Source organism: Cavia porcellus, unplaced genomic scaffold (genome assembly GCF_034190915.1).
Source record: "Cavia porcellus strain 051 isolate PalLab524CR breed Dunkin Hartley unplaced genomic scaffold, mCavPor4.1 scaffold_9, whole genome shotgun sequence".
NCBI classification, from domain to species: Eukaryota; Metazoa; Chordata; class Mammalia; order Rodentia; family Caviidae; genus Cavia; species Cavia porcellus.
In genome coordinates, this window is record NW_026947492.1 from 16,554,869 (window position 1) to 16,569,187 (window position 14,319).

General features: G+C 35.3%; 2 pseudogenes; both read left to right on the forward strand.

Annotated features, from left to right (window-relative positions):
• The first annotated feature begins 260 nt into the window (after positions 1-260).
• LOC100727411 (olfactory receptor 8B3-like) lies at positions 261-1,201 on the forward strand (annotated as a pseudogene).
• A 6,811-nt stretch (positions 1,202-8,012) lies between these two features.
• Positions 8,013-9,067, forward strand: LOC134477752 (olfactory receptor 8B8-like; annotated as a pseudogene).
• Positions 9,068-14,319: the final 5,252 nt, after the last annotated feature.

Below are 14,319 nucleotides of genomic sequence, written 5' to 3' on the forward strand. Positions count from 1 at the left end.
CTGCCTCCTAGCTTGATTTCTCTGGCAATCATGTTTCCTTGTAGCAGTGCTGGCCTCAGCTCTGTGGCTAAGTTGGTAATGCTCTTCACTATGATTAGATGTTTAGGCTCTAAGAAGAAGGCAGTGTTGCTCCTATCATGGCGATATTAAAGGTGAATCCTTTATAGGTAGGTTGTTATTTCCAGACATTCCTCACATATCTTTGGACAAGTTAGGAGATGTCTCATGGAACCTGCTTTTTCTCTGCCCACAGGCTGTCTCAGAGAAGAATGGCACCTGAAAATGACTCTTTGGTGAATGAATTTGTTCTGATGGGATTGACAGACAAGCCTGATCTCCAACTTCCCCTCTTCTTCCTTTTCCTAGTGATGTACGTGGTAACTGTTTCGGGGAATTTGGGTTTGGTAACTCTAATTGGGCTGAACTCACATCTGCACATGCCCATGTACTTTTTCTTCTTCAACTTGTCCTTTATTGATCTCTGTTATTCTTCTATGTTTACACCCAAAATGTTAATGAACTTCATATCAGAAAAAAAATGTTATCTCTTACAGAGGGTGCATTGCCCAGGTGTACTTTTTTCAGTTTCTTTATCATTTCTGAATATTACATGCTGACCTCAATGGCCTATGGTCGCTATGTGGCCATCTGTAACTCACTTTTGAATAACACGGCCGTTTCCCCCAGAGTGTGTCTCAGCCTTATGCTTGGCTTCTACATGATGGTGTTTTCTGGTGCCATGACCCACACGGGATGCATGCTGAGACTGACCTTCTGTGATGCAAACACCATCAACCACTTTTTCTGTGACATTTTCCTCTACATGAGCTCTCCTTCACTAGCACCTACATCAATGAATTAGAGGTTTTCATTGTGGTGGGGATCAACATCATTGTGCCTAGTGCCACCATTGTCATCTCTTACATTTTCATCCTCTGTAATGTCTTTCAGCTAAGCTCCACCGGGGTTGGTCCAAAGCCTTCAGCACCTGCAGCTCCCACATAGTTGCTGTTTCTCTGTTCTTTGGTTCAGGTGCATTCATGTATCTCAAACCATCCTCTGCTGGGTCTATGGATGACAGAAAAATCTCTTCTGTTTTCTACACTATTGTGGTTCCTATGATGAACCCTTTAATCTATAGTTTAAGAATAAAGATGTTAAAGTTGCCCTGACAAAAACCTTGAGGAAGGGAAACTTTTGATCAAATTCAATATGTCTGTGAAATTGTGAAGAGATTATTCTTACTTAAAATGATGTAGTGGCAGTTTCTTATATTTCTTTTTTATCTAAAGGAGGAAATTTGAACCTTGCTTTAGTTTCTAAAATTTTACAGCAGTTTTTATTTCTTCTCTTGCCAGTTCCACAATTTCTCCTCTACCAACTTTCCTGTTTACAAATCATGTTTGGAAAAGAATTTTCTTCCTTTTCTTTTTTCATTGTCACTATGATCTTTTTCTCAAAAATAATGGATGTTTCTTCCTATGAATTAATAAAGGAAATGTGGGTGGACATTGCATCATTGCCCCAGGACCGTTCCTATGCAACTTTACCACAAAACAGGAACCAGGTGATTTGTCTCCACTCTGTGATTCCCATCCTCCACTGGGCAATGTGTGTTTTCCTAAGGATGATGGTCAGAGACAGATATCACTGCAAAATCGATCCAATGCATACTGCATAATCTATCCAATGCTACCCACATTACGGCTATTAACACAGTAAAGCTTTTACTCAGAGACTTTTTATATACCCCATACAGTTGAAATCTCAAATACTAGATTGTCAGCACATGACTTTTTTAGAGGTGAGATACCTAAGTTGAAAGAGGTCAATAAAGTACTCAGCAGTGCTATAGCTCTTTAAAGAAAAAGCCAGGACTAGACCACTAGTCTTTTTCAAGCCTACCACTTTTTCTGAAATACTTTCATTTCATGTCCTCAGACTATTTAATTAAATATGAACTATAAGAAAGTGACTCTGCTTTGAAAGTTGATGCTATTCTAGGAAAATTCACAACATTGTCTAAGGGTTACTGTTACATTATTATCATTGTTGTTGTTGATCATGAAAATAATGTGATATATCTTTTTGTTTGGGAAAGAGAATATCTTTCAGCTTAGTAAAGCTGAGATGCGAGTGCCTCAAGTTTAAAAGAGAGTAGTCTGGGAAAAAGTTAGAATTGACTTTCAAGGTATTTTAATTGAGAGGTTACTGACTTGAAAGAGAACAGAACTCAGACTGATTTTTTAAAGAAAAGACAATTAAAAAGATATTTCTATTGGAGAATGCTAATGAAAATGTCAACAGCATTTGAATTTGAGTGTGTTTTCTAGAGTGCTGTAATTTATAAAGCCATTTATAAAGTTTTGATAAATCTTTTGAATACAAGTGTAACGAGTAGGAACACGGAAGCTATTCTCTCTTCTGTGGAAGAAGCTAGCAATATGAAAGTCATAATTTTTTTTTCCTGGTTCTGATACAGGTTTGTGTTATTTTGTTTTAAACAAAGTTCAGTTTAGAGGGCAGGAGGATCAGGGAATATTTAAATCACATCTGGCTTTCATATGTTATTTCCATATGGAGTTTAAGTCTTTAAGCAGAGTGGTAGATGATTTTCCTTGTGAGCAAACAACAAAAAAGTGATTACTCTAAAATTCTTAGCCTGATTTCACAACTCACAATTTAAATATTTTCCCAAGGAACTGTAAAATGCATGCCATTTTGTCGTTTTTCCGTTTTCTATTTCATATTTGGGTATTTTTATATTCAGAATACATGCTTTTATTGACTTGTTTGTATTTAAATGCACAAGACAGCTAAATTCTAATTTTAAGAAATTCTTTCCTGAAGACTCAAATATCAACACTGTGATTCTTTTCAGCAATTTTTTCTTATATATAACAGCTGAAATTGTTTTTTTTTATAAAAGTTTTTCAATTAATTATGATTAGCACGAGTGTGAGTGGGTTTCTTTGCAGGCATCTCAGAGCTGGGTTACTCCTCGTGCATTTCATTACTACTCATGTGGTCAGGTCTGCACCAAACAGGAATCCTGATCTTTCATCTGAAGAATGTCAAAATACAAAGGACGCCTATTTTATTTTCATAAAAGTTAGGTTTCTTTTAAAATTAAGTCATTTTAAATGCACTTTTTAAAAAGTTGAAAGCAGCAGAGCTCTAAAAAAAATAGCTGACTTAGCCACTAAGCTAAGCTCTAGTTATTTATTTGGATATGTTCAAAAGGAAGCTAAGTCTGGATGTTTACACAAACTACATAGAATTGCTCACAGGTTTGGGTTGTTATTGTTGGTTAGGTGAATGGCACTAAAGAAATAATGGAGAACATATGAAAAAAATTGGTGTTGTCATAGCTGAGAGTTAAATTGGAAGTAATAGGATTTGCCTGAATGTACTCTGAAAGAATATTTCTATGTTAATGTGAGAGTTGGGAATTTTGAGGGAAAAATATGTCCTCCTAGTAAAGATCTGAAAAGCTTCTGGGATACTCTAGTTGTAGTTCTGTGTGTTATTTACATACTGCTTCACATTATTAATACCAGGAAAATTCAGGTGAAAATCATGGTGAAACATCATTACAAACCTGCTGGAATGGTCATTATCAAAAAGACAGAGACATTTTAGCAAGGGTATAAAGGAAAGGAGCTTTGTATTCTCTTGGTTGAAAATATACGTTATTGCTTCCATTATTAAAAAACCACGTGAAGTTAACTAAATTCAAATTCAGATTAACACTTGACCCAGAATCCTACCTTGTTCCACAGACAATGATGCTAATTCCTGAGGTGTCCACCCTCTCTTATTCACCACAGCGTTAGTCACAGTCAGATATGTAGTCAGTTAAGTGTCCTTTGGCAAGTGAATGGATAAAGCAGTGTGGTGATATACACATGTACACTGGAATATTTCTTAGCCTTTCAAAGAAACTCGTACGCTTTTGACAACATATGAGCTAAATCTGGAGGAAAATGTATGAGGGGTAATAAGCATAGTACAGAAAGGGAAATAATTCATAACCTTAATTATATATGGAGTCTTCAAATAGTTAAATACACAGACACAGCATATAATGATATTTTTGGTGGTGATGAAGGTAGTTGTAGGGAAATGTAGATTTAAAAGTTGATGCAGTGTTCAAACTTATGGTTGGTTAGGTTTAGGTTGACTAATTCTATGGCTGTCAGGTATATTTTCTATGGTTTAAATCTAGAATGTCCCCAAAATGCTCATATGTTCAGGAAGCTGGTTTCTGGAAGGTGATTGGATGATGCAGGTGCTATGCTCACTAATAAATTAATCCACTCATGAAACAAAGCCTGGTGTGGTGTCAGGAAGGAAGTGACCCTATATGGAAGAAGTGGAAGAGACAGGTCACTTGGAGGGTGACCTGGAAGGATCCTGTATGTTTCTCTAGGGCTCCTCCCTGATTGTCTGCTCTCTGGCTGCTGTGCTATAAAAAGTTTTCCCCATCAGATCTTTCTGAATCACTGAAAAAGCAAAGCTAAATTATTTCACATTTAAATTGTGAGTGTTGGGTATTTTGATCCTGTGATGAGGAAGTGGTTAACTCATTAATATTAGTTTTATGCTTAATAATTTTTCAAAACAATCATGATACAAGACAATTTAGATGCTTTCCCATATGCAGAATAGGTAATTGTTTGAAGAGAATAATACATTAATTTGCTTTACTGTGGTAATTAGTTCACTATGTCTATGTTTATCAAAAGTTTATAAAATATTGGTATATTCATATATGTATGTATGAAGAGAGAATCCTCCCTTTAAATATGAATTATTATATTCACATGGACAGATATTCATAAATACTATAGAAATTATGTAACAGTAAGTTGAAAAGCAGAGGTCTTAGTATAGATTTTATTTAAACAAATCCCAAATTAGCAGTGTCTACGTTTTACCACAAAAATGTTTCTCATAGTCAATTCTTAATTTCAGCCAATTCAGCTACTCAGCTTTGACTTAGAAGTGTAGGTAATATTTTAATGTGTGCTATTAGGGTCAATCAGTATCGTTATTTAAAATTTTCTAATAAATATAGGCTTTCCTGAGATACACAGGTGTGTCAAAATGAAGAGTATCCTGAGCAGAAAACTTGAAAGAAAATCAACTCCACTAGTCTTTTCTTCCTTCTCTTGTGGTGAAGTCTCCCATTATAAGCATACAGGAGATCTATGTCATGAATTAGGAATGAATCAGTGCATATACTGTGTTAATGAATTTATGATTCTGATCACTGCATGTTCTCATATTAAAACATGGATATGATATTGAAACACTAGTTCACAAGCCAAATTTTCAATAAAATGTTTCCTAGTCAAGCACACTGAATTTGTATTTTAGGTCCAGCCTTATAGCAGTTCCAGTCCAGCCCCACTGTCTCTGGGAAGGAAAGGAAAGGAGCAATAATGTTGGTGTCAGGATTACACACATGGTCCCTAATTCATCAGAAGGTGATATTTAGAGTAGACATCTGGAGAGTCATCTGTGGGGACAGATATTATGGGTAACTTGCATGTCTGAATAGAGTAAAGGCTGCTATGATGAATGGGATCAGTGCAGGGGGGACAGGGACAGAACGCTGCCAAGATGCGAATGCCTGCAGATTTCTGGGACCTGAGCTTCTTCTCTAAGTTAAATGGAGTGTAGGAGACTGAAAACAAACTTAGAGAGTTTAAAAGATAATCCCTGGCCTTCCTGGCCTTGGCAGTAAACTGTAGGTGGCTACAGATGAAGCCAAAATTTAGTCTTGAAAGGCTTTGAAGTTATGCAAAGTTGTGTTAGAGAAGAAGTATACAAGTTACTGTGATATTTTCACTGCAAAATGTTTTGCATGTTTTTCCTGAACAAAAGAAACATTACACATTTCAGTTGATTGAGAATAAAATAATAATGTAGTTTAAATATTAATGATAAATGACACCCACAAAAGTAATGTCCAGCATATCCCCTCATGGAATAAAAAAAGGGAGAGAGAACAACATTACAGAAATGAGGAAAGGACATAGATAAGCCAGTTATAGAAAAACAATTAAAAAGATTTACAAATTTATGACAAGATCCTTCAGCTGTGTAGCACACAGGGAAATGCAATTAAAGGAACAGCGATGAGTAGCACTACCGGACTGTCACACTTATAAAGCACTACCATGATTACAGGTGGGTGTGCTGGGAGAGATAAAGGTGAATTCACAAACTGCCTGTGCTGATGTGGTTACATTTTTTGTAGAAACTACATAATAGTAAATGAAAAATGACATGGAAATAAATTGTTATATCAAGACGTTTATTTAGTAATGATAATTTTAGTATTGCTTTTGGTGATTACAAACCTTAAAAATTGTTATTCCATTGATGTGGAATGCTTGCATATATTATGATATATCCATAAACCAGGATATGGAAGATACCTCAATAAAGTGTTTTTAACTAACAACAGAAAGAGACAAAAAATGTGTACTTTGGGTATCAAGTGTGAAGACTCAGAAATGTACTTGATTATGTGAGTAACTAGGAAACTATGGGCATGTGCATGCTAGAATATACACGTGAATACTGGGGAGAGATGGGATTATAGAGCTGATTAAGAAAAGGAAATACTATTGAAAAAGGTAAAAGGCAGAAATTTGTGATCAACTGTGTAAAGCCCTATGTATCATGTACTGATAGATGATAAAACATAAAATTGCATATGTGTGAGGATACCTATAAATCTGTAACATTTTAAAATATATCTTATACTACATTACCTACGTTAGCAACTGCCTGTAAAAATCAAAGAAGCACATGGAGAAAGAAGAACATAGAGTAAGTTTTCTATTTCAGGCATCCTGGAGGATGTGCAGTTTCTGAGCTGAAATCTGAATATAGTATCATCTCTACAAATACCAGTGTAAAAACACCCTAGTTGCTGTATAAACATTTTATTAAAATACACATTGCCTAGAAGATTTTAATTGTGGAGAGATTTCTGAGAAAGATTCAGAATTAATTCCCAGAGTACTTGATGCTTAGGATAAAATCATCTACAAAATGCCACTTGCTATTAATTGAGAGAAAAGAATGTTTATATAAACATTCTTTATGTAAACATGTTTTTGTAGTTTAGTTATCACAGCTGTGAAACTCCTAATTAAAAATCATTGTCTTTAACTCTCAGAGCAACTCAAAGGCCAATTTAGGAGTGTAGTGAGCTGTTCCTTACACAAAGAGGAGGAAGCTTCAGTTCAGAATTATTATGTTCTGCAGCCACAGAGCTATTTCTCTTTGGGGAAAAGTAGCACAGATACTACAAGAACAGTTCTGAAGCCGCTGGCATAAGAAGAGTGAGCACTGAGTCTTCATGTGTTTATGCCCTGTGACCTTTTCTGATTTTCTCAACACCGCAAGTTGCAGTTAATGAAAAAGTTTGTGTGGGAAGAAAGTAGATGTAAGAATTACCTTTGAGAGGACAGAATTTTCAGAGCCTTCAATGTTTCTGCCCTGTATCAAGTTTTCTATGAAGGACACACAGGTTCCCAGGGTGGCTAACTGACTCTCTTGCTACGCATCTTTGGGAGTTAAAGAACATTGTGTCTGTTTCTTGAAGTCTGCGGTGGACTTAGTGCTCATGGCATGCGGCCTGCATAGCACCCAATTTCCAGCTCAGGGAAGCCAGAGTGTAGTGAGTGAAGATTAACAAAAAGAATCTGGAGGAGAAGTCAGTGAAACAAAGGTCTCTGCACCACCTCCTCTCTTTACACATGGCCCCCTCGTGTTTACGCTGTGCTTCTCTCTCCCATGCACCTGCTTTCCTCATACAGGCAGAGTCAGATGGAGCTTTCTAGAAAATAAACTAAACCTTTGTGGAGTCTCTGGGCTTCTGGGATCCAGAAGGAGATGGGCAGAGCACTGCATGGCAAATTTGGATTCTGCATCAAATATAACTCCACTCTCTTGTGCTCCAGATCCTGCTAGAAGAGAATGGCCATTGAAACACGACCCTTGTCACTGAGTTTATTCTGGTGGGGTTGAGAGAATACTCAGGGACAAAGCTCCCTTTTTTTCTTTCTCTTTCTAGGAATCTATATGGTCTCTGTAGCAGGAAACCTGACCTTACTCACTCTGATCAGATAGAATTCCCACCTTCACACTCCCATGTATCACTTCCTCTTCAATTCATCCTTTATTGATCTCTGCTACTCTTCTATTATTATCCCAAAACTACTGGTAAAATTTGTTTCGAAGATAAACACCATTTCTTGGGGCTGGGGATTTAGCTCAGCGGCATAAGCACCTGCCTTGCAAGCAGGCAGTCGTGAGTTCGGTCCCCGGTACCGATAAAAACGAAAAAGACAAAAAAAAAAAAAAAAAAAGATAAACACCATTTCCTATGGAGGATGCATGACTCAGCTCTTTTTCTACTGATTCTTTGTCAGTGCAGAATGCTATGTGTTGACATTCATGGCTTATTACCGCTATGTGGCCATCTGCAAGTCCCTGCTATACTCAGTGACCATGTCCCCTCGGGTCTTCTCCCTGCCGGCTGTGGTTGTGTATGTGGGAGCGTTTGCTGGTGCCTGGGCCCACACAGGGTGCATTCTGAGGTTGACTTTCTGTGAGGCCAACACCATCAACCACTACATGTGTGACATCCTTCTCCTGTTGGAGCTGTCTTACACTAGCACTCAGGCCAATGAACAGGTGGTGCTCATTGTCGTAGGCTTGATGTGGGTGTTCCCAGTCTTACCGCCATTGTCTTTTACACATTCATCTTCCGCAGCATTCTTCGCATCCATTCTGCTGAAGGAAGTTTTAAAGCCTTTAGCACTTGTAGTTGGCATATAATACTTGTTTCTGTTTTCTTTGGATAGGGGAATTTATGTACATTAATCCTTCTGCAGTCCTGTCTATGGATGAGGGGAAAGTGTCCACTGTGTTTTATACCATTGTGGTACCCATGCTTAACCCGCTCATCTACAGCTTCAGGAACAGAGAGATCAAGGTGGCCTTGACAAAAGCCTTCAAGAGGCAAACATCTTCCATCTGAAAGCAGGATTATTTATTATGCAGGAATACAGGTTTCTCTTTAAACAGCCCTTCCTCTCACAAGCAGCATGGAGTTTTCTCATATAGAAAGAAAAGATGAGTAACTGAAAGCACTGGGGTATCTTATTGGATTTTATTATGTACGATAGTATAAGCAAAAACCTTTTAAAGACAAGGAGATGATACAGAAACCATTGTTCATTTTCTGTTAGTCGATTCTAAATATTCTGTAATGCTGTCATTCTCTTGAATGGTTTTACATTGTTTTGATATACTTAATGCTACAGTATATGAAGTTGTACTCAAGGATTTCAAAGAAAGAGACAATATGGTAACTACTTTTAGGTTAGGATTATCTGGTGGTGAAACACTATTCTGCTTAAATGGTTATGTTTTGATCTGCGCTGTTTTGTTGTTATGCCCTCTTTTATCTCAATCTCCACTCCATTATTTACTTTTTTATCTTTATCCTTTTAATTAAAGGAAAAAAAATAGCAGGATATATTATAGTAACCCACTTTGACTTTTCATTACCTTGATTTAAAGCCCTGTATTACTCTCACCATCTGGTTTTTAACTGATGTTCCCCTATTCTGTTTTGCTGGATAGTATCAGGTTCGAAAGTTTAGGCATCAGCTAAGAAGATAATGAGATTCATTATGACGCCCATTCTTGTTGACTTTTATCTACTTTTGAAGACCTACAATGTCTCCAATGTTTTGGTTTTGTTGGTTTTGTTCTTTACTGTTTTGTTCAATTGTATTATAACTAACGATATAGGCAATTCTATTAGAGATAGCGGGAGGCATTATGGTAACCATTGTTGATCACCTTGTATTATGTTTTTACATTATCTATTATGTCCACCCTTTTGACTTGACCGATTCTGTTCTGTTATGTCACATTTGGTTTTACTCTCTTCCAAAAAAGTAATAAGAACCGTGGGAGCAATGAAACCCAAAATGTGTAATAGTCATGGTACAAAAGAGAGGAAAAGAAAGTGCTCTAAACTATATAACTGCATGTATATTTAAATGTATAAGATAGAAAATGATATCACAGAGTTTTATTGGATCAATGAACAGAACTGTTTGCAGTATCATTGATGGAATGTCCACAAAATTAAAAGCTTTAATTTTGTGACTTGAACAATTATTTCTAAGATGACAATATGTAATCCATTAACTAGTGATTTCCTACTGTTCATTTTTTTTCTGTAAATCTGTATAACTTGTACCCTTTCCCTGCTTTTTTTTTTCTTTTCTCCTTACATAAAATTAAAAAAAAAAAAAAAGATAATGAGATTCATTATGACGCCCATTCTTGTTGACTTTTATCTACTTTTGAAGACCTACAATGTCTCCAATGTTTTGGTTTTGTCGGTTTTATTCTTTACTGTTTTGTTCAATTGTATTATAACTAACGATATAGGCAATTCTATTAGAGATAGCGGGAGGCATTATGGTAAGCATTGTTGATCACCTTGTATTATGTTTATACATTATCTATTATGTCCACCCTTTTGACTTGACCGGTTCTGTTCTGTTATGTCACATTTGGTTTTACTCTCTTCCAAAAAAGTAATAAGAACCGTGGGAGCAATGAAACCCAAAATGTGTAATAGTCATTGTACAAAAGAGAAGAAAAGAAAGTGCTCCAAACTATATAACTGCATGCATATTTAAGTGTATAAGATAGAAAATGATATCACAGAGTTTTATTGGATCATTGAACAGAACTGTTTGCAGTATCATTGATGGAATGTCCACAAAATTAAAAGCTTTAATTTTGTGACTTGAACAATTATTTCTAAGATGACAATATGTAATCCATTAACAAGTGATTTCCTACTGTTCATTTTTTTTCTGTAAATCTGTATAACTTGTACCCTTTCCCTGCTTTTTTTTTTTCTTTTTTCCTTAAATAAAATTAAAAAAAAAAAAAAAAAAAAAAAAAAAAAAAAGAAAGCACTGGGGTCAGAAAGCCTGGACTGAAACCCTTGAAAAACAAAGACATCTCATCAATTTTTTTTCTACTTACCTTTTAGAGATAATTTCCATACATTTAAAATTACATTTACTATTTTATTGTAGACTAATATATACTGGTTAGGTAAGAATTCCTTCTCAGATAGATCCAGAGTTCTCATTTGGACTTTGGACCTGTGTATTTCATTTCTTATATCTACATTTAAATGCTCCATAGGCACCTGATTTTAACATGTGAAATTAACCTTTAACATAGTAGGAAATTCCATCCTTTTCCAAGGTCACCATCACAGTGAAAGCAGGATCACTTACCTAATTGTTAAATCCTCAGATGGGGTCTCCCTTCATTGCTCTTCTTATTCATTACCACTCACACCTTTCCCCAGCACTCAGTGTCCTGATTACAGGGAACCCCTAGAACTTTCTCCGTGGGTTCCTTCCAGTGTGACCTGATGCAGTGATAATGCTTCTTGTGAACCTGCCTTGTATGAGCAGACTCAGATTCAGCTGCAATATTCAGCACGGTGTCCACAGCGACCCCTTTACTGACCACACCATCAACTCTGCTTATTTGGCCTGCTTGACCTGTCTATCCTGCAGGTATGAAGTTAACACAGCCTCTGGGAAGCCTTTCAACACTGAAAGGCAGGTTCAGAAGACTCTGGGGTACATTCCTATGGCATTCCACGCTTACACATTAGACACAGCTCCCAGTGTGTTAGCATTCCTTCCTCAAATGTGTCCCCCACTAGTCTCTGGGGGGAAGGTGCTTCTCCACTGTGCTATTTCTCTTACCCATAGCATGATGTCAAGTCTCTTGCCAAGAAAATGCTTAATAAATATTACAGTTATATTGCAATCTGATTGTTTGCTTCATTAGAAGAAAATGCGAAGAAATCCATTTCAAGAAATGTGTTATATAAAGAAGACCTATCTCGCTTGGCTTTTGAAACTAATGAAAGATGTGCTAATTTTGTGAATTAATAAAAGTTGTCAAACTTAGTTGGACCAGCATCCTCATCCTGAGGATGAAAAGCATAACACTACCTACTTCAAAGGGAGTTGGGAAATTTTCTTTGACTTGCTTGGGACTCAGTCTGCTCTGAGTATTGACCTGCGTTTGCACTACATCTGTGTCCTATCCCTTACTAATCCACGGGCTGAGATCTTGTAAAATAGGTTGAGCTGGAGTCTTCCTAGTGTTTATCTATTTTTGAAACTTGTGAGAATTTTTTTTTCAATTGTAAAGAGGTAAAGTTTTTCTGGATCAATAATTCATAGCCCGCATGCATGTCAGAATGACTCTTTAAATTTTTAAGTCAAAGCCTCCTCCCAATTTCCATCTAGGTTCTACTCAGTAGAATGACCTTTGAACAGGAATCACTTGTCTAGACTGTAAAAAAAAATTAAAAATTATTATATAACTATTGTTAAATTCCTATCATCTTGCTTTGGAATCCTATTTTTCATTTTTTGTTGTCATTGTTATTCTTGTTATTTTTTGTTTGATTTTTTTTCCCTTTTTCCCCCTTTAAAACAAAACAAAATAAAAAAAAAAGTTATAAGTTTGTTGTTTGGGTGACTGGTGATTTAGGGCTTGGTATTCCTGACATTACGTAGATTTTAAAACTATTATTTTTACATTTACCCTTTTGTGGGTGATTTGAAAATTCCTTTATCAACCATTTTCACTTCCAAAGATGTAATTAAAATTTTAAAGATCTAAAGGAACAGGTAACAAACTTTATTACTAAATATGTACAGTATTATGGATTTTTTATTAAAAAAACAAAATTATTCTCAAGAATATATCATCTTACTGTCCATGTACTAGGCCCAAATCATTGCACAAAGATTTCAAGGTCAATACTGCAAAATGCATTTTCTACCAAAAATTGAATTACATTAGAAGTTACAGATTTAAATATCATGATCTATATTTAGAAACTTAAAATTGTAGGAATGTTTATAAATAAATTATGGACTCCAGATGGAAAATAGTTGACATTTGCCATATAGAAATCTAAGATTTACCTGTGGAGCTTAGATACCAATAAGAACCTTAATTGGTTACATTGCAAAAGCAGAAATGTGTAAAATTTGTGAATTAGAAAAATAGCTCAAACAAGAAAAATCAATGAATATAAATAGTATAAAAGTAGAAATTTTTAATTTAGGTAAATATATAACTATAGGTACTCTAGAAATTAACAGTGAGGAGAATGTTATGATTAACTTTAAGGCATAAATCCAAAAATCAAACATATAATAGAAATGTTTATGGGAAAATAAAATTTAAAATAGAAGTAGAACTTTAAGGCTTCTTTTAAATGACACCCATTCAACAAAACAAACACATGGTTAAAAAAAAATCTTTTGCCACATAAGTCAGTTTGACTCAGATACTTTTATAGAGTGAGCCTCACAGCTGTCAAAGGATAAAAATTCTGCCTCTAATCAGTTTCCCAGAGACTAAACACGAAGACAAATCTGTGTACCTTACTTTCTGAGAGCAACATTTTTCTTTTGCTTATACTAAGAATATTCTTAATTTTTTTATTATTACATTTTATTTTTTGGTTTCCACATACTATTTGTACACATTTATAAGGTACAATGTGGAATTTTGATTTATGTATTTTTAAGATAGTGATCAACACAGTGTGATTAATGTATCTTTTAACTTAAAATTTTATGATTTCTTTAAATTTGTCTGTTGTATTGTGAGATATGCAATGCACTATTTCTAATTATATTTATCCTTCCATTTCATAGAACATTAGAATTTATTTTCTCCATCAAACAATGACATTATATGAATATTTTTTGAAAATAAACCCAAACAAGTAAAATTTGAGGAAATTGTTATAATGGTAGATATGAATGCTGCTTAATATATTAGCAAACTAAGTATGCCCAAAATAAAAGTTATCTCAATTAATTTTATTTCTAGAATGAAGTGGTTTAGTAATAGAATATATAGGAGTCTTGATAAAATTATTTGAAAAATGAATTTGCTTCCTTATTCATCATAATAGTTAGAAGTCTGAAAATTTAATAAACCACATTTTTTCATTCTATTTTTACTGGTGCTGGAATGTGAACCAGGGCCTTCACGCTGAGCACATCTCATATCTATGACTTGTTATTTTTTAAATAGGGTTTTATTAAGTGAACAATTTGCTCTGTCCTTACTTAGAGTCAGACGTGTGATCGCCTGCCTCACGGTGTCAGAGTGCTGGTGTTAGAGGACTGCTGCATAGGC